This window comes from Lynx canadensis, chromosome B3 (genome assembly GCF_007474595.2).
Source record: "Lynx canadensis isolate LIC74 chromosome B3, mLynCan4.pri.v2, whole genome shotgun sequence".
Classification (NCBI taxonomy): domain Eukaryota; kingdom Metazoa; phylum Chordata; class Mammalia; order Carnivora; family Felidae; genus Lynx; species Lynx canadensis.
In genome coordinates this window covers 53295190-53317755 of record NC_044308.2, presented here as the reverse complement: position 1 = coordinate 53317755, position 22566 = coordinate 53295190, and the positions used below count along the sequence as shown (strand labels likewise).

The following is a 22566-nucleotide window of genomic DNA, read 5'->3' as shown; positions in this document are numbered from 1 at the left end:
ACTGTGTAGAATCAGCAGTTTGAGAAACACCAGGGACAGATGGGAGGAAGAGTGATTTGCTCATCTCAGAGTGTGGCCTAGAGAGACAGGAAGCACAGGGAGACGTTTCCAGGAAAAAAGGAGCTGGCAGAAGCCATTTCCTCCCCCAACCCCAGCATAAACGACGGCCACCTGTGGGAAAGAGAACAGCCCAGATACTCCTTACCTAAATTGCTTGCATCAAGCCCCAATCCCCCAGGCTTTGCTGGGTCTGTCCTTCCCAATCACACTCTCTCCTCAGTCCTGGTGCTGCAAGCCCCCTGCCCGTAAAGACGAGCGCACACCTTGTTAACACATCTCCTGAACCACATATTTTGCAAAACGTCACTTCCAGCAGCATGGAGGGTTGGTCTCATTTTGCAAACAGACCACTGCACACCTCATGGTCCACAACAGGCAAAGAGAGCCTCCATAGACAATTGGACTGAAGGAAAAAGAGGCCAGGGCTCAACAGGAGAGCACACACAAAACACATAGGAGATATGTTTTTGAAGCACCAGGTCCTGAGGAAGAGGGGACAATGCACTTCAGGGCACTATAGGAATTCTTCTTTATAAGGCTATTATCATTAAGAGCAAGAGAAGTAGGTGACTTTCCTAAAAGAGAAACAGACATAGAGAGTTAAACAAAAGGAGGAGACAGAGAAACATCTCTCAAATGAAAGATCAGGACCAAACCGCAGAAAGAGACCAAAGTGAAATCAATGTAAGAGAATTTAAGTGGAAAGAGAATTTAAAGTAATGGTCACAAAGATACTCAGTGAACTTAAGAGTCGAGGACATAAGTGTGACCCTTAACAAAGAGAGAAAAAACCAATCAGATATCAAGAACAAAATAAATGAAATTAAAAATACACTTGATGGAATAAATAGCAGGCTAGATGAAGCAGAGGAATGAGTTACTGACCTGGAAAACAGAATAATGGAAAATAACCAAGTTGAGCAAAAGTGATGAAAGAAAATTATGTAAATTGATAATAGTCATAGAGAACTCTGACTCCATCAAGTCAGAACATCCACATTATAGGGATCCCAGAAGAAGAGACAAATAAGGAGGCAGAAAATTTATTTGAAGAAATAATAGCTGAAAACTTCCATAATCTAGGGAAGGACACAGATAACCAGATCCAGGAGGCACAAAGATTCCGCCCCCAACAAAATTCAATGCAAGGAGGTCCACACCAAGACACATAGTAATTAAAATGGCAAAAAGTCGTGATAAAAAAATTTTTGGAAGCAGCAAGAGAAAAGAAACTGTTACATACAAGTGAAACCCCATAAGGCTATAAGCGGATTTTTCAGCAGAAACATTGAATATATCATGCCACGTTCTTCCAGACAGCAAAGTGCTGAAGGGAAACATTTAAGGCCCGGAATACTCTATCTAGCAAGGCTATCATTCAGAAGAGAAGGAGGGATAAAGAGTTTTTCAGGCAAACAAAACTGAAGGAGGTTATGACCACTAAACCTGACCTCCAAGAAATAGTAAAAGGGAAACTTTGAGTGGAAAGAAAGACCATAAGTGAGAGTATGAAAAATAAAAAACATAAAAACAGCAAAAAATAAGTATTTCTGTAAATCAAAGAATTCATAAAATAAAAGGATGCAAAATAGGACACCATACACCTAGAAACGTAGAAGGGAAGAAGAGTAAAAAATGGGCTTAAACTTAAGTGAACATCAACTTAATATAGACTGCTATATGCAGAAGACATTATATACAAACCTAATGATAACCACAAATCAAAAGCCAGTAATATATATGAAAAAAAAAATAAAGAGAAAGGAATCCAAGTATTAAGGAAAGCCAACAAAACATGAAAGAGAGCAAGAAAGGATCAAAGAACATCTATAGAAACAACCACAAACCAAGTAACAAAATGGCAATAAATACATATCTATCAATAATTGCTTCGAATGTAAACTGAACATTCCAGTCAAAAAAACACAAGATGACAGAATGCATTACAAAAAAAAAAAAAAAGATCCATCTATATGCTGCCTACAAAAGACCAATCTCAGGCTGACAAGAGACCTGCAGATTGGAAGTGAGAGGATGGAGAAACATTTATGATGTAAATGGATGCCAAAAGGTAGCTATACTTATATAGAACATATTGGACTTTAAAACAAAGACTGTAACAAGAGACAAAAAAGGATAAGAAAGGGGATAATCCATCACGAAGATATAATAATTGTACTTATTTATTCACCAAACACAGAAGCACCCAAATACACAAAATGGTTAATAACAAACATAAAGGAACTAGTTGGTAATAATATAATAGTAGGGAACTTAACACCCCACTTACATCAATGAGCAGATCATCTAAACAGAAAATCAATATGAAAACAACAGCTTTGAATGATACAATGAACCAGATGGATTTAGCAGATACATCAGAACATTCCATCCTCAAACAGCAGAATACACACTCTTGTCAAGTGCACATGGAACATTCTCCACAATAGATCACATATGAGGCCACAAAAGTCTCAACAAATGCAAGAAATCAAAATTATACCTACAACTTTTCTGACCACAATGCTATAACCACAAGAAAAAATCTGGAAAGACCACAAATAACATGGATGTTAATTAACATGTTATTAAATAATGAATGAGTCAACCAAGAACTCAAAAAACAAATAAAAAATTACATGGAAACAAATGAAAGTGAAAACACAAGAGTCCCAAATATTTGAGATGCAACAAAAGTGGTTCTAAGAAGGAAGTTTATAGCAATAAAAGTCTACCTCAAGAAGCAGGAAAAATCTTAAATGACCTAACCTTACATCTAAAGAAGCTAAAAACAGAAGAACAAACAAAACCCCAAACCAGCAGAAGGAAGGAAATAATGAAGATTAGAGCAGAAATCAATGATCTAGAAACTAAAAAATCAATACAACAGATCAATGAAACCAGGAGATAATTCTTTGAAAAGATGGATAAAACTGATAAACCTCTAGCAAGACTCACAAAAAAAAAAAAAAAAAAAAAAAAAAAAAACAGAACCCAAATAAAGAAAATTACTAATGCAAGAGGATAAATAACATCACAGAAATACAAACAATGGTAACAATATAATGAAAAGCTATATGCCAATAGACATCTTAGAAGAAATGGATAAATATCTAGAAACAAATAACCTACCAAAGCTAAAGCAAGAAAAAATAGAAAATTTGAACACATCAATCACCAGCAATGAAATTGAAACAATAATCAAAACTCCCCCCAAACAGAAGTCCAGGACCTGATGGCTTCACGGTGAATTCTACCAAACATATAAAGAAGAGATAATACCATTCTTCTCAAACTATTCCAAAAAATTCAAGAGGAAGGAAAACTTTCAAATTTATTCTATGAGACCAGTATCACCTTGATACCAAAACTAGATAAAGATACCACACACAAAAAAAGAGAACTACAGGCCAGTATCTCTCACAAATACAGATGCAAAATCCTCAACAAAATATTAGCAAACCAAATTCAACAGTGTATTAAAAAAATCATATACCACAATTAAGTGGGATTTAAAACTGGGATACAAGAGTGGTTCAATATTTGCAAAGCAATCAATGTGATACATAGCATCAATAAAAGAAATGGTTAAAACCATATGATCATTTCAATAGGTGTAGAAAAAGCATTTGACAAAATACAACATTCACTCATGATAAAAACTCTCTGCAAAGTAGGCCTAGAGGGAACACATCTCAACATAATAAAGACCTTTATATGAAAACCCACAGCCAACATCATACTCAATGGGGAAATTGAGAGCTTTTCCCCCTAAAGTTAGGAACAAGACAATGATGTCCATTCTTAGCACTTTTATTCAAAATAGTACTGCAAGTCCTAGCCACATCAATTAGACAACATAAATAAAGGCATCCAAATTTGCAAGGAAGAAGTAGATGACATACTATATATATGTAGACTCCACCAAAAAACCTACTAGAACTGATAAATGAATTCAGTGAAATCGCAGGATACAAAAATCAAGATACAGAAATCTGTTGTATTCCTATATACTAATAATGAGCAGCAGAAAGTGAAATAAAGAAAAAAATTCCAGGGGCACCTGGGTGGCTCAGTCTGTTAAACATCTGACTTCAGCTCAGATCATGATCTCACAGTTTGTGGGTTTGAGCCCCATGTCAGGCTCTGTGCTGACAGCTCAGAGCCTAGAGCCTGCTTCAGATTCTGTGTCTCCCTCTCTCTCTGCCCCTCCCCCACTCATGCTCTCTCTTTCTCTCTCTCTCTCTCAGAAATAAATAAGAATTTTAAAAAAGAAAAAAAAATTCCATTTACAATTGCACCAAAACAATACAATATCTAGGAATAAACAACCAAAGAGCTAAAAGACCCATACTCTGAACACTATAAAACACTGATGAAAGAAAAAGAAGATGACACAAAGAAATGTAAAGATATATGCTCATGGATTGGAAGAATAAATACTGTTAAAATGTGTATACAACCCAAAGCAATCTACAGATTTAAGCAATCCCTATCAAAATAGCAACAGCATTTTTCATAGAACTAGAACAAACAATCCTAAAATTTGTATGGAACAAAAGATCTCAAATATCCAAAGCAATCTGAAAAAGAAAAAAAAAAAAACCCTGGAAATATCAAGTAATATTACAAGAATTCCAGATTTCAAGTTATATTACAAAGCAGTAGTAATCAAAATACTATGGTACAGTCATAAAAATAGATACAATGATCAATGGAATACAGCAGAAAACCCAAAAATTAACCCACAATTATATGGTCAATTAACTGACAAGGGAGGAATGAATGTTCAATAGGAAGCAGTCTCTTCAACAAATGGTGCTGGGAAAACTGGACAGCCACATGCAAAAGAATGAAACTCGACCAGTTTCTTTCACTATACACAAAAATAAACTCAAAATGGATTAAAGACCTAAATTTGAGACCTGAAACCATAAAAATCCCTGAAGAGAGCATAGGCAGTAATGTTGCTGACATCGGCCGTAGCAACAAAATTCCTGCACAGGAAGGAAACAATCAACAAAACTAGAATGCAATGTACTTAATGGGAGAAGATATTTGCAAATATTATACCCGATAAAGGGTTAGTATCCAAATATATATAAATAACTTCTACAACTCAACACCAAAAAATATAATCCAATTAAAAAATGGGCGGAAGACATGAAGAGACATTTGTTCCAAAGAAGACATACAGATGGCCAACAGACACATTAAAAGATGCTCAACATCATAAATCATCAGGGAAATGCAAATCAAAACTACAATGAGGTATTACCTCACACCTGTCAGAATGGTTAAAATAAAAAACATAAGAAACAAGTGTTAAAAAGGATGTCAAGAAAAAGGAACCCTGGTGCACTGCTGGTAGGAATGCAAACTGGTGTAGCCACTGTGGAAAACAGTACAGAAGTTTCCCAAAAACAAAAAAATAGAACTACCATATGATCTAGAAACTCCACTACTGGGTATTTACCCAAAGAAAATGAATACACTAATTCAAAAAGATATCTGCACCCCTATGTTTAATGCAGCATTATTTATAATAGCCAAGATATGGAAACAACTCAAGTGTTGATCCATAGATCAATGAATAAAGAAGATATGATATGGATATTATACATATACATATATATATACACACACACACACACATACACACTCAGTCATAAAAAAGAATGAAATGTTGCCATTTGCAGTAACATGGATGAATCTAGAGTGTTTAATGCTAAGTGAACTAAATCAGAGAAAGACAAATACCACATGATTTCACTCCTGTGGAATCCAAGAAAAAAACAAATAAAGAAAAAAACAAGGAAAACAAAAAACACAGACTCTTAACTGTAGAAAACAAACTGATGGTTACCAGGGGAGTATGGTAGGGGTTAGGTAAAATAGGTGATGGGGATTAAGAATACACTTAATCATGACCAGCATGGAGAAATGTATAAACTGATCAGTCACTATTTTGTACACCTGAAATTAACATAACACTGTATGTGAATTATACTTGAATAAAAAAATGGTAAAAAAGAAAGAAAGAAAGAAAGAAAGAAAGAAAGAAAGAAAGAAAGAAAGAAAGAAAGAATGAATGAATATATTCTGGAATCAGAAAGAACTGAGTGTAAACTCTGATCCCATTAGTTTTTAGCTGTGTGACTTTGATCAATTAACCCCTCTAGGACTTTTTTCTTATAATAAATTAATAATAAAAAATATGTTCTACACTATAAAATTATTATAAATTTTTTTACTTAAGAAATATAGTGGATACTTGCAGTGAAAGCAAGGAAAAGGGGGTTCTGTACCATGCAATAAATATTTGCTCATAGAATTCAAAATTAGTAAATAGCAATATTAGTATTATATTAGTCTACCTTGTAAGCACTGTAAGCAAGTTAATATTAATGGAGAAGAATTAATAATGTATACTTGAGGGGCACCTGGGTGACTCAGTTGGTTAAGCATCTGACTTCAGTTGAGGTCAGGATCTTGCGGTTTGTGAGTTTGAGCCCCACATCAGGCTCTGTGCTGACTGATTCTGTGTCTCCCTCTCTCTCCACCTTTCCCTCTCTCTCTCTCTCTCTCACGCACACACACACACACACACACACACACACACACACACTCTCTCTCTCTCTCTCTCTCTCTCTCTCTCTCTCAGAAATAAAGCATTTTTTAAAATTAAAAAAATAATAATTTATACTTGACATTAAACATATCCAGTGAAAACATTAAACATATACAGTTGATACAAATAAAACTATTGCAAAAAATATGAAAGAGACACATTTTAATAGGATAGGAAAAACTAATAGCAAAGAAATATGGTAAGATGATCAACCTTATTAATAATCAGGGAAATGCACTTTAAGAACAAAATGAGATACAATTTCAGACCACTAGACGGGCAAAAACTAAATCTGATAATAATTGATAGGGCTATATATTGGTATAACCTCTTTGAAAACCATTAACATTACCTAGAAAGTTAAATTTTCATACACTCTATGACCCAAGTGACTTCACTTCTAAATATATATGCTAGACAAACTCACATATCTGCAAGAATGTCTACATAATGTCGATCATAATAGCAAAAAATCTGGAAACGATCAAATGTCCATGAACAGGGCAATAGATAAATTACAGTACCTTCACACATATCATATGCTAAGTGAAATTATAGCTACATATAAAAATATGGATGAATTTTAAAAATAATACAATGAAAAAAGAAACTTGCCAAAGTCTAAAAAATATAATGCATTTTTATAGCTAAAACACAAAGAGTCTAAGCAATAATTTATAAATATATACAATAAAATGATATTAAACAGTCAAGAAAATAATAAGCATTAAATTGAGGATACTATAACCTCAAGAGGATAAGGCAAGAGAATGGATTCTCCGGAGCCAAGCGTAGACGAGAGGCTCGTGGAAGAGGGAAGGAAGGGCGGAGAGGCTGTGCACTCTACACGGACTGGCAGGAGGGAGCCGGGGCAGAGGGGCAGCCCGCCAGCAAAGCAGAACCCCCGAGTCTGGCTTGCAAAAACGGAGGGGCCAGACAGAGTGTGTTTGGACAGCAAGCGGGAGTTAACATCTAGAAGGTTATAAGCTAACAGCTCTGCTCGGAGAGCAGGAGGGCTGGAGGACAACGGGAGGGAGAATTGTTGCGCCCCGGAAGAAAGGCGCTCACCAGCACCATCTCCCTCGCCCATCTCCCAGCCAAAATCCAAAAGGGAACCAGTTCCTGCCAGGGAACTTGCTTGTACTGCACAAACACCCAACGCTGTGCTTCTGCGGATCCACACCTCCAGCAGCAGGTCTGACTCCCCAGTGCTGCAGGGCCCCTCCTGAAGCGGATCTCCGAAGGAAAAGCGAGCGGAGCCTGCCCCTCCCGCCCCTGTGCATCTTGCCGATCCACCCCAGCTAATATGCCAGATCCCCAGCACCACAAGCCTGACAGTGCAAGTACCTAGAAAGGCCACGCCACCCCACAGTGAATCCCACCCCTAGGAGAGGGGAAGAGAAGGTACACACCAGTCTGACTGTGGCCCCAGCGGTGGGCTGGGGGCAGACATCAGGTCTGACTGTGGCCCTGCCCACCAATGCAAGTTATTCAAGACAGCACAGGGGAAGTGCCCTGTAGTTCTGCACCACTCCAGGGACTATCCAAAATGACCAAACGGAAGAATTCCCCTCAGAAGAATCTCCAGGAAATAACAACAGCTAATGAACTGATCAAAAAGGATTTAAATAATATAACAGAAAGTGAATTTAGAATAATAGTCATAAAATTAATCGCTGGGCTGGAAAACAGTATACAGGACAGCAGAGAATCTATTGCTACAGATATCAAGGGACTAAGAAACAGCCAGGAGGAGCTAAAAAATGCTGTAAATGAGCTGCAAAATAAAATGGAGACAACCACAGCTCGGATTGAAGAGGCAGAGGAGAGAATAGGTGAACTAGAAGATAAAATTATGGAAAAAGAGGAACCTGAGAAAAAGAGAGAAAAAAAATCCAAGAGTATGAGGGGAAAATTAGAGAACTAAGTCATGCACTAAAGAGAAATAATCTATGCATAATTGGTGTTCCAGAGGAGGAAGAGAGAGGGAAAAGTGCTGAAGGTGTACTTGAAGAAATAATAGCTGAGAACTTCCCTGATCTGGGGAAGGAAAAAGGCATTGAAATCCAAGAGGCACAGAGAACTCCCTTCAGACGTAACTTGAATCAATCTTCTGCACAACATGTCATAGTGAAACTGGCAAAATACAAGGATAAAGAGAAAATTCTGAAAGCAGCTAGGGATAAACGCGCTCTAACATATAAAGGGAGACCTATAAGACTTGTGACCGATCTCTCTACTGAAACTTGGCAGGCCAGAAAGGAATGACAGGAAGTCTTCAACGTGATGAACAGAAAAAATATGCAGCCAAGAATCCTTTATCCAGCAAATCTGTCATTTAGAATAGAAGGAGAGATAAAAGTCTTCCCAAACAAAAACTGAAGGAATTCATCACCACTAAACCAGCCCTACAAGAGATCCTAAGGGGGATCCTGTGAGACAAAGTACCAGAGACATCGCTACAAGCGTGAAACCTACAGACATCACAATGACTCTACACTCATATCTTTCTATAATAACACTGAATGTAAATGGACTAAATGTGCCAACCAAAAGACATAGGGTATCAGAATGGATAAAAAAAACAAGACCCAGCTAATTTGCTGTCTACAAGAGACTCATTTTAGACCTGAGGACACCTTCAGATTGAAAGTGAGAGGATGGAGAACTATCTATCATGCTACTGGAAGTCAAAAGAGAGCTGGAGTAGTCATACTTATATCAGACAAACTAGACTTTAAATTAAAGGCTATAACAAGAGATGAAGAATGGCATTATATAATAATTACAGGGACTATCCATCAGGAAGTGCTAACAATTATAAATGTCTATGCACCAAATACAGGAGCCCCCAAATATATAAAACAATTACTCACAAACATAAGCAACCTTATTGATAAGAATGTGGTAATTGCAGGGGACTTTAAATTTTTTTTTTTCCAACGTTTATTTATTTTTGGGACAGAGAGACACAGAGCATGAACGGGGGAGGGGCAGAGAGAGAGGGAGACACAGAATCGGAAACAGGCTCCAGGCTCTGAGCCATCAGCCCAGAGCCCGATGCGGGGCTCGAACTCACGGACCGCGAGATCGTGACCTGGCTGAAGTCGGACGCTTAACCGACTGCGCCACCCAGGCGCCCCTACAGGGGACTTTAACACCCCACTCACAGCAATGGATAGATCATCTAGATACATGGCCAATAAAGAAACAAGGGCCCTGAATGATACATTGGATTAGATGGACTTGACAGATATATTTAGAACCCTGCATCCCAAAGCAACAGAATATACTTTCTTCTCGAGTGCACATGGAACATTCTCCAAGATAGATCACATACTGGGTCACAAAACAGCCCTTCATAAGTATACAAGAATTGAGATCATACCATGCATACTTTCGGACCACAATGCTATGAAGCTTGAAATCAACCACAGGAAAAAGTCTGGAAAACCTCCAAAAGCATGGAGGTTAAAGAACACCCTCCTACAGAATGAATGAGTCAACCAGGTAATTAGAGAAGAAATTAAAAAATATATGGAAGCAAATGAAAATGAAAATACAACAATCCAAACGCTTTGGGATGCAGCGAAGGCAGTCCTGAGAGGAAAATACATTGCAATCCTGGCCTATCTCAAGAAACAAGAAAAATCCCAAATATAAAATCTAACAGCACACCTAAAGGAAATAGAAGCAGAACAGCAAAGACACCCCAAACCCAGCAGAAGAAGAGAAATAATAAAGATCAGAGCAGAAATAAACAATATAGAATCTTAAAAAAACTGTAGAGCAGATCAATGAAACCAAGAGTTGGTTTTTTGAAAAAATAAACAAAATTGATAAACCCCTAGCCAGGCTTCTCAAAAAGAAAAGGGAGATGACCCAAATAGATAACATCACGAGTGAAAATGGAATTATCACAACCAATCCCTCAGAAATACAAACAATTATCAGGGAATACTATGAAAAATTATATGCCAACAAATTGGACAACCTGGAAGAAATGGACAAATTCCTAAACACCCACACACTTCCAAAACTCAATCAGGAGGAAATAGAAAGCTTGAACAGACCCATAACCAGAGAAGAAATTGAATCAGTTATCAAAAATCTCCCAACAAATAAGAGTCCAGGACCAGATGGCCTCCCAGGGGAGTTCTACCAGACGTTGAAAGCAGAGATAATACCTACCCTTCTCAAGCTATTCCAAAAAATAGAAAGGGAAGGAAAACTTCCAGACTCATTCTATGAAGCAGTATTACTTTGATTGCTAAACCAGACAGAGACCCAGTAAAAACAGAGAACTACAGGCCAATATCCCTGATGAATATGGATGCAAAAATTCTCAATAAGATACTAGCAAATCGAATTCAACAGCATATAAAAAGAATTATTCACCATGATCAAGTGGGATTCATCCCTGGGATGCAGGGCTGGTTCAACATTCGCAAATCAATCAACGTGATACATCACATTAATAAAAGAAAAGATAAGAACCATATGATCCTGTCAATCGATGCAGAAAAAGCATTTGACAAAATTCAGCATCCTTTCTTAATAAAAACCCTCGAGAAAGTCGGGATAGAAAAAACATACTTAAAGATCATAAAAGCCATTTATGAAAAGCCCACAGCTAACATCATCCTCAATGGGGAAAAACTGAGAGCTTTCCCCCTGAGATCAGGAACACGACAGGGATGTCCACTCTCACTGCTGTTGTTTAACATAGTGTTGGAAGTGCTAGCATCAGCAATGAGACAACAAAGGGAAATCAAAGGCATCAAAATTGGCAAAGATGAAGTCAAGCTTTCACTTTTTGCAGATGACATGATATTCTACATGGAAAACCCGAGAGACTCCACCAAAGTCTGCTAGAACTGATGCATGAATTCAGCCAAGTCGCAGGATACAAAATCAAGGTACAGAAATCAGTTGCATTCTTATACACTAATAATGAAGCAACAGAAAGACAAATAAACTGATCCCATTCACAATTGCACCAAGAAGCGTAAAATAACCTAGGAATAAACCTAACCAAAGATGTAAAAGATCTGTATGCTGAAAACTATAGAAAGCTTATGAAGGAAATTGAAGAAGCTATAAAGAAATGGAAAAACATTCCGTGCTCATGGGTTGGAAGAATACTGTTAAAATGTCAATACTACCCAAAGCTATCTACACATTCAATGCAATCCCAATCAAAATCGCACCAGCATTCTCGAAGCCAGAACAAGCAATCCTAAAATTTGTATGCAACCACAAAAGACCCCGAATAGCCAAAGTAATTTTGAAGAAGACGACCAAAGCAGGAGGCATCACAATCCCAGACTTTAGCCTCTACTACAAAGCTGTAATCATCAAGACAGCATGGTATTGGCACAAAAACAGGCACATAGACCAATGGAATAGAATAGAAACCCCAGAACTAGACCCACAAAAGGATGGCCAACTAATCTTTGACAAAGCAGGAAAGAACATTCAATGGAAAAAAGACAGTCTCTTTAACAAATGGTGCTGGGAGAACTGAACAGCAACATGCAGAAGGTTGAAACTAGACCACTTTCTCACACCATTCACAAAAATAAACTCAAAATGGATAAAGGACCTGAATGTGAGACAGGAAACCATCAAAACCCTAGAGGAGAAAACAGGAAAAGACCTCTCTGACCTCAGCCGTAGCAATTTCTTACTTGACACATCCCCAAAGGCAAGGGAATTAAAAGCAAGAAGGAACTCTTGGGACCTCATGAAGATAAAAAGCTTCTGCACAGCAAAGGAAACAATCAACAGAACTAAAAGGCAACCAACGGAATGGGAAAAGATATTTGCAAATGACATATTGGACAAAGGGCTAGTATCCAAAATCTGTAAAGAGCTCACCAAACTCCACACCCGAAAAACAAGTAATCCAGTGAAGAAATGGGCAGAAAACATGAAGAGACACTTCTCTAAAGAAGACATCTGGATGGCCAAGAGGCACATGAAAAGATGCTCAATGTCGCTCCTCATCAGAGAAATACAAATCAGAACCACCCTCAGATATCACCTCACGCCAGTCAGAGGGACCAAAATGAACAAATCAGGAGACTATAGATGCTGGAGAGGATGTGGAGAAGTAGGAACCCTCTTGCACTGTTGGTGGGAATGCAAACTGGTGCAGCCACTCTGGAAAACAGTGTGGAGGTTCCTCAAAAAATTAAAAATAGACCTACCCTATTACCCAGCAGTAGCACTGCTAGGAATTTACCCAAGGGATACAGGAGTGCTGATGCATAGGAGCACCTGTATGCCAATGTTTATAGCAGCACTCTCAACAATAGCCAAATTATGGAAAGAGCCTAAATGTCCATCAACGGATGAATGGATAAAGAAATTGTGGTTTATAGACACAATGGAGTACTACGTGGCAATGAGAAAGAATGAAATATGGCCCTTTGTAGCAATGTGGACGGAACTGGAGAGTGTTATGCTAAGTGAAATAAGCCATACAGAGAAAGACAGATACCACATGTTTTCACTCTTATGTGGATTCTGAGAAACTTAACAGGAACCCATGGGGGAGGGGAAGGGAAAAAAAAAAGAGAGAGAGGTTAGAGTGGGAGAGAGCCAAAGCATAACAGACTCTTAAAAAAAGGAGAACAAACTGAGGGCTGATGGGGGGTGGGAGGGAAGGGAGGGTGGGTGATGGGTATTGAAGAGGGCATCTTTTGGGATGAGCACTGGGTGTTTAATGGAAACCAATTTGACAATAAATTTCATATATTTAAAAAAAAAGAGGATAAGGCAAAAGATAGAGGGAAAGACCATACAGATAGGTTTAACTGTACTGGTCATGTTTAAATTTATAAGTTGGGTGATAATTTCACAGTTATTCATTTATTATGCTTAATGACTTCCATATATCTGACATATAGTCCTTTGTATTTATCGAATATCACATAATGACATTCAAAAGAAAAAGAAAGGGATAGAAAATATACAAAGAATATCATCCAAAATAAAGCTGGCATAGTTTTATCAATATTAGCCTAGATAAATTAGTCTAATATTTCACTTAAAGTGAAAAGCATTTTTACGAATAGAAGATTCTCCGTATGATACAAGGAACAATTCACTAGATTGTTCTAGTGAATTGTGCAATTCACTAGATTGCACTAGATACAAAATTGCACACATAGCTTCAAATTATGGAAATTAAAAATGAGAATTACTAGAAAATTTTGACCAAAATCACAATCTTTTAACACACATCCTTCAGTTATTTTGAAAAAGCAAACAAAAACTTATTAAGAGTATATAATATTTGAACAACACAATTAATAAATTATATCTAAATGAAATATGGAACTCTGAACCTAATTTAAAAAATCCTTTCAAGCACACATAAATCTTGGCCACAAGGCAAATATCAACACATGCCAAGAATAAATAACATTTGGACCACATTTCCTAATAAGAATGCAGTTAAGTTAGAAGTTAGCAACAAAACAATGATTAAAAAAATCATGTTTGTGGGGGGCCTGCATGGCTCAGTCAGTTAAGCATCCAACTCTTGATTTCAGTTCAGGTCATGATCTCACAATTCATGAGCTCGAGTCCTACATCGGGCTCTGCGCTGACAGCACTGAGCCTGGTTGGATTCTCTGTCTCTCTTTGCCCCTTGTCCTCTCGTGTTTTCTCTCTTAAATAAACTTAAAAAAAATCATGTTTGGATGTATCATGTAAATGGATGTCAAAACAAAGTCAGAGTAGCAGGATTTATATCGGACAAACTAGACTTTATTCTTGTATATTTTTTTTTATCCTGCTTTGGTAACAGAGTATACTGGCCTCATAGAATGATTGTGAATGTGTTGCCTCTATTCCATTATTTGTAAGATTTTGATGGAAAAATTGTAGTAATTATTGGTTTAAATGTTTGATAGCATTTGTCAATGAAATCTTGTGGTCTTGGGCTTTTCTCTGCTGGCAGATTCTTGATTCCTAATTCAACTTTCATTCATGCTTTTGGTCCAAGATTTCCTACTTCTTGAATTCAAGATTGATGATTCAATCATGGTAACTTGGGCATTATCTGATTTTTTTTTTCACTCTAAGTTATCTGATTTGTTAGTATATAATTGTTTATAGTAATCTGTTGTACTATATTTCTGTGGTTCTGCTATATTGTTTTCTCTTCCATTTCTCATTTTGGTGTTTGAGTATTCTCTCTTTTTTTGTCTTAGTTACAGTAGTTAAAGCATTGCCATTTTCCTTATTTTTTATTGTTTGCAAAACTGGTCATTACTTTCAATGTTATGTTATTGATTATTCTGGTCTATTTTATCTCTGATCTTCCTCTGTTATTTCCCTCCTCTACTAAATTTCAGCTAAGTTTCCTTTTTTTCTAGTTTCTTATGGTGTAACATTCAATTTTTTCTTAATAGAAGCATTTATAGCATAAATTTCACTCTAACATCTGCTTTTGATGCATCCCGTAGGTTTTGGAATATTGTGTTTTCTTTTTCTTTTGTTATAGGACATATTTTGATTTGCAGTTTGATTTCTTACTTGGTCCACTGCTTGTGTAGTGTGTTGCTTAATTTTTAAATATTTAATATTTACATTGTAGATATTCCAGCTTTGTTTTATTGTTGATTGTTGGTTTTGTACAAAAGACTGTGGTTGGAAAATATACTTGGTATGATTTTAGACTTTTTTTTAAGTTTATTTATTTAGAGAGACAGCATGAGCAGGGGAGGGGCAGAGAGAGAATCTCAAGCAGGCTTTCCGCTGACAGTGCAGAGCCTGATGTAGGGGCTCCATCTCACAAACCAAGAGATCATACCCTGAGCTGAAATCAAGAGTCAGATGCTTGACTGAGCCACCCAGGTGCCAGATGATTTCAGTCCTTCTTAGGTCTGCAATATTTGTTAGGTCTCTTTTTTATGTGATTTAACCAGGGGTTTCTTCTGTATGTACTTGAGGAAAAGGTCTTGGATGGAATGTTTTATATATATCTTTTAGAACCATGTATTCTGAGGTATACTTCAGGTAAGAAATGTTCTTGTTGAAAAAAATAGCTTAGGGTACTTGTTTAAACTAAAGTATATCAGGGGCACCTGGGGAGCTCAGTTAAGCACGCAACTTTAGCTCAGGTCACCATCTCACAGTTCCTAGGTTCAAGCCCTACATCAGGTTCTGTGCTGACAACTCAGAGTCTGGAAACTGCTTCAGATTCTGTGTCTCCCTCTCTCTCTCTTTCTCTCTGCACCTCCCTCGCTCATTCTCTGTCTCTCAAAAATAAAATAAACCTTAAAATTTTTTTTAAAAATAAAGTGTATCAGAGGGGAAATGGGGATGGGTGAAACAGGTGAATAAGATTAAGAATATACTCATGATGAGCACTGAGTAATGTTTCGAATTTTTGAATCATATTGTACATCTGTTTATATAAACACAGTATATTTACTATACTGGGGTTGAAGTTAAAAAAATTTTAAAAATCATGTATGGAATTTTTTTACTAGTGGATAAAAAAACACTGTGGATAAAAACACTAGTGGATAAAAAAAAACACCTCTAACTAGTGGATAAAAAAACACTGTGTGTGTGTGTGTGTGTGTGTGTGTGTGTGTGTGTGTGTGTGTTCATTCATCCCCATACATTTGAAGATATAGAAAAGGGACAATTTTATTTTTTAATTCCAGTTAGTTGGGGCGCCTGGGTGGCTCAGTTTGTTGAGCATCTGACTTCAGCTCGGATCATAATCTCATGGTTCACGAGTTCAAGCCCCACGTCGGGCTCTGTGCTGACAGCTCAGAGCCTGGAGCCTGCTTCACATTCTGTGTCTTTCTCTCTCTCTCTCTCTGCCCCTCCCCCACTCATGCTCTGTCTCTTTCAAGAATAAATACAAACAAATAAATAAATTCAAGTTAGTTAATCTACAGTGTAGTATTAGTTTCAGGTGTACAATTTAGTGATTCACAACACCTGGTGCTCATCACAGCAAGGGCAGTAATTAATCCCCATCACCTATTTCAACCATCTCCCCACCCACCTCCCCCCTGTTAATAATCAATTTGTTCTTTATAGTTAAGAGTCTGTTTCAGGGCTCCTAAGTGGCTCAGTAGGTTATCGGTATGAATCTTGATTTTGGATCAGGTCATAATCTCATGGTTCGTGGGTTAGAGCTCCACATCCCCCCAGTCTGCAGCCTGCTTGGGATTCACTTTCTCTCCCCCTCTTTTTGCCCCTCCCCTGCTCATGCTCTCAAAAATAAACATTTTTTTAAAAGAGTCTGTTTCTTGGTTTGCTTCTTTTTTCTTCCTATAATCATTTGCTTTGCTTCTTAAATTCCACATTTGAGTGAAATCATATGGTATTTGTCTTTCTCTGACTTATTTCACATAATATACTCTAGTTTCTTTTTTTTTATTTTTGAGAGAGACAGAGCATAAGTAGGGGAGGGGCAGAGAGAGAAGGAGACACAGAATCACAAGCAGGTTCCAACCTCTGAGCTGTCAGCACAGACCCCGACACTGGGCTTGAACCCATGAACCATGAGATCATGACCTGAGCTGAAGCTGGACACTTAACCAACTGAGCTATCCAGGTGCCCCAACATACTCTAGTTTCATCCATGTCATTGCAAATGGCAAGATTTAATTCTTTTTGATGGCTGAGTAATATTCCATTGTGTGTGTATGTGTGTGTATATATATATATATATATATATATATATATATATATATATATTTTCTTTCTCCATTCACTAGTCAGTGGACATTTGGACTCTTTCCATAATTTTACTATTGTAAATAATGCTGCTATCAACATCAAGGGTGTATGTATCCCTTTCAATTAGCATTTTTATGTTAGTATTTTTACATTCTTTGAGTAAATACGTAGTAGCGCAATTGCTGGGTCATAGGGTAGTTCTATTTTTTTTTTTAATTTTTAAAAAATTTTTATTTTTTGAGTTAGAGTGAAAGTGCACATGACCAGGGGAGGGGCAAAGGAAGGGAGAGAGAGAATGATGAAGACAAACTCCATACCTTTTATGACAAGTTAATGGCCACAGAAGGTGCTGCTGATTCTCTGGGTGAAGAATGGAAGGGTATGTGGTCCAAATCAGTGGTGGAAATGACAAAGAGACCTTCTCCATGAAGCAGGGTGTCTTGACCCATGGCTATGTCTGCCTGCTGCTGAGTAAGGGGCATTCCTGCTACCGACCAAGGAGGACTGGGGGGAAGAAGCGCAAATCTGTTCGGGGTTGCACTGTGGCTGCCAATATCAGTGTTCTCAACTTGATCATTGTGGAAAAGGGGGAGAAGGATATTCCTGGACTCACTGGTACTACTGTGCCTCATCACCTGGGGCCCAAAAGAGCTCGCAGAATCTGCAAACTTTTCAATCTCTTTAAAGATGACGACGTCCGCCAGTATGCTATAAGGAAGGCCCTAAACAAAGATAAGAAACCAAGAACCAAAGCACCCAAGATTCAACGTCTTGTTATTCCACGTGTCCTCCAACACAAACATCGGCGTACTGCTTTGAAGAAACACGATACTAAGAAAAATAAGGAAGAGGCTGCAGAAAATGCTAAACTTTTGGCCAAGAGAATGAAGGAGGCCAAAGTAAAACGCCAGGAACAGATTGCCAAGAGACAGAGGCTGTCCTCTCTGAGAGCTTCTACCTCTGAGTCTGAGTCCAGTCAAAAAGGAGATTTTTCTAAGAGTAACAAATAAGAGCAGACATCAAAAACAAAATAAAACGAGTTGGGCACTTAACCAACTGAGCCACCCGGTGTCCCTAATTTTTTGAGGAAACTTCACACAGCTTTCACAGGGGCAGCACCAAGTTTGCATTCCCACCAGTAGTGGTAAATGGCCAGTTTTATTTTTTTTTAATTTTTTTTCTATCGCTAAGCATACTTTGTTTTTTTTTATTTTTTTAAATATGAAATTTATTGTCAAATTGGTTTCCATACAACACCCACTGGTGCCCTCTCAATACCCATCACCCACTTTCCCCTCCCTCCCACCCCCCATCAACCTTCAGTGTGTTCTGTTTTTAAGAGTCTCTTATGGTTTGTCTCCCTCCCTCTCTTTTTTTTCCTTCCCCTCCCATGGTCTTCTGTTAAGTTTCTCAGGATCCACATAAGAGTGAAAACATATGGTATCTGTCCTTCTCTGTATGACTTATTTCACTTAGCATAACACTCTCCAGTTCCATCCACGTTGCTACAAAAGGCCACATTTCATTCTTTCTCATTGCCAAGTAGTATTCCATTGTGTATATAAACCACAACTTATTTACCCATTCATCAGTTGATGGACATTTAGGCCCTTTCCATAATTTGGCTATTGTTGAGAGTGCTGCTATAAACATTGGGGTACAAATGCCCCTATGCATCAGCACTCCTGTATCCCTTGGGTAAATTCCTAGCAGTGCTATTGCTGGGTAGTAGGGTAGATCTATTTTTAATTTTTTGAGGAACCTCCACACTGTTTTCCAGGGTGGCCTCACCAGTTTGCATTCCCACCAACAGTTCAAGAGGATTCCCATTTCTCCACATCCTTGCCAGCATCTATAGTCTCCTGATTTGTTCATTTTGGCCCCTCTGACTAGTGTGAGATGATACCTGAGTGTGGTTTTGATTTGTATTTCCCTGATGAGGAGTGACATTGAGCATCTTTTCATGTGCCTGTTGGAAAATGGCCAGTTTTAAACAGAACTTTAAATATCGTGTTAAGGTTAAAAAAAAAAAAAAGCTTTTAGAAGACTCTAGGTAAATGTCTTTGTGATCTTTGGGTAATTCGTGGCATTTTCACACAATAGAATACTATACAGCAATGAGAACCAACAACTACAGTGCACAAAATATGAATGAATTCTGCAGAATTTTTAGTGGAAAGAGCCAGACACAAAAAGCGTACCTGCTGTATTATCTTGTTTGTTTTTACATTTTTTTTAAATCTTTATTTTTGACAGAGAAAACGCGACTGGGGGAGAAACACACAGAGAGGGAGAAGACACAGAATCAGAAGCAGGCTCCAGGCTCCGAGCTGTCAGTGCAAAGCCTGATGTGGGGCTGGAACTCAACGACGTGCCAGATTATGACCTGAGCCGAAGTTGGACACTCAGGTGACTGAGCTATCCAGGTGCCCCTACGGTATTTTATTCTTAGCATTGGTGGAGGATAATGTGAATGCTTATTATATTGTCCCTTCTGTGCCTGAAATATTTCAAAATCTCAAAAATAGTCTTTCTAAAAACTTCAAGAGGGTTGAAGGAAGTAAACACTGTTAGCATGTTTGCTACTTTCAAATATTGGGAGGGACATCATGTATAAGAAAGAAAAAGACTTGGGACAAATGGAAGAATTTATGAGGAGGAAGGCAGACTTTTATGAACTATCAGAGGCAACATGAAATAGTGGCAAGATCAGAACTGTCTGGAGCCAGCCCGCCTGGCTTTAGATCTTGGCTCTGTCCTCTTAGGCTGTATGATTGGGGCAGTTTATTTAACCCTACTGTTCTGTTTCCCATCCTGTAAAAGGGGGATAATAATAGTCCTTACCTCACAGGGCTATAGAAGGACTAAAGGATATTTGCAAAGTGTTGAGAACAGTGCCAGGTACTTAACAGGCACTATACATTTGTAAAGTAAGTCAAAACAAATCTGACAGATAAAGAGCCTGCCTTGCAAAGCAGTAAGCTCTTCAAGGGCTTGTGCAAAGGCTGGAAAAATCTCAATTAAGGATGATGTAGGGGCGCCTGGGTGGTGCAGTCGGTTAAGCGTCCGACTTCAGCCAGGTCACCATCTCGCGGTCCGTGAGTTCGAGCCCTGCGTCGGGCTCTGGGCTGATGGCTCAGAGCCTGGAGCCTGTTTCCGATTCTGTGTCTCCCTCTCTCTCTGCCCCTCCCCCGTTCATGCTCTGTCTCTCTCTGTCCCAAAAAAATAAATAAACGTTGAAAAAAAAATTTAAAAAAAAAAAAAAAGGATGATGTAGAGGTATCCATTTCTGGTCTAGAGAAGTACTTCTCAAACTTCCATAGGCATTTGAATCACACAGGGATCTTGCTAAAATGCATGTTCTGAATCACTAAGTCTGGGGTGAGCCTGAGATTCTTTATATCTGAAAGTCATGCTAATGCTGCAGGGCTTCCGAGAACAACAGCTTTAGGAACAGAGCTCTAAATGGCCTTTCCCTGTGGCCATACATCATAGTTACAAAGATGCTTAGTTCTTACTTCTGATCAGTCATCAATTTCCAGAAATTCTAAATATATTTGTCTTTCAAAAGCAACTTTTGGCCCCTCAGTTAACAATTTGTATTTTTCTTTAAATGTTTATTTGGGAGGGTGGTTGTGGATAGGGGCAGAGAGAGAAGGAGACAGAAGATCTGAAGCAGGCTCCAGGCTCTGCACTGACAGCAGTGAGCCTGACACAGGCTTCGAACTCCCAAACCATGAGATCATGACCCGAGCTAAAGTCAGACGCTCAACTGACTGAGCCACCCAGGAACCCCTTAACTAATAGTAATTTAAACACTAGAAGGCCTACCAATTTATAGGAGGTTTGGGGCAAATCTTTTCATACAAATTTGTATCTTCTCATAATGTTGATAATTATATACTCTTTTACAAATTCAGCTTTCTGACTTTGGATTTTCATAAAGAACAAATGCTTATAATGAGAAATTTAAACAGTAAAATATAGGGGAGGCAGTTCCTATATCATTCTGGAATTCACAGTAGAAGCTATATTTGATCTGATAGAAGATGGCACTTTAGATTTCCAGTAGGGAAGTAAAAGAAAGAAAACCACATGTGAGAGCAGGATAGATAAGAAAGAAGGAGACTGTCAAGGCTTAAACTAAGAAAAAATGGGGGCACGTGGGTGTCTCAGTCAGCTAAGCATCTGACTTTGGCTCAGGTCATGGTCTCGCAGTTCATGGGTTCAAGCCCGGCATTGGTCTCTGTGCTGACAGCTTGGAGCTTGGAGCCTGCTTTGGATTGATTCTGTGTCTCCCTCTCTCTGCCTCTCCCCTACTTGTACTCGTTCTCTCTCTCTCAAAAAATCAATAAACATTTTAAAATATTTTTAAAAAAGAAACAAGGATCATTTTTTAAAGGTTGGAGGTATGGTTCTGAGAGGTTAAACAGGTTAAAAAGTGGGATGGACATTTTATAATGTATTAATTCAACAAGCTCAATAGGAGAATTAGTTGTCTGTGTATCAGAGGACCCTGGTGAAGCACAGTGGGCTCTGCTGGGAGCTCTTTGATGCACTCTGGGCCCAGCTGGACCCCCCAGGTTCAAGGGGAAATCAGGATGTGTGATCCAGAAGAGAAACCCAGAGAATGGCTTGGTGCCTGGGGATGGTCGACATTGTAGGAAGCTCTGGATGATTTGGTCTGAATTATACTCCACACTTTCCTTCCTTCAGAGAATCCTCAGTGACAGTTGACTTAGAGCCAAAGAGAACCCCTAGAGTTTCCTGAGGACTGGATAACTATAGACTGGCTATAGAGTGTCTCATGAATATTCAACACAAAGCTGCGAAACTAACTTCTGCTGCCCCACAGCCCAACCTGCAAGTACCCCCAGATCTGAACTAGCCAATGAGTGGGGGGAAAGCCAGCAGGCAATGGACAGGACATTTTATTCTGTCATTATTCTACTGTTCTAAGTCAAAGCAAAAAGTTCCAGGCTCTTTATTTTGCTTTAAAAAGAAGAATATAGGAGAAGTGAGGGAAAGATAAGAGTAGGCATTCAAGGGATGCCTGGGTTAAGTGTCCAACTTTAGCTCAGGTCATGATCTCACAGTTTGTGAGTTTGAGCCCCACATCGGGCTCTGTGGTGAAAGCTCAGATGTGCTCAGATTCT

The 22566-nt window shown here is 38.4% G+C and overlaps 1 protein-coding gene across 1 annotated transcript in view; it reads right to left on the bottom strand.

Annotated features, from left to right (window-relative positions):
* USP50 (ubiquitin specific peptidase 50) overlaps positions 1 to 22566 on the bottom strand; it is a 41339-nt gene that overhangs the window by 5794 nt on the left and 12979 nt on the right. The window lies entirely within an intron of this gene.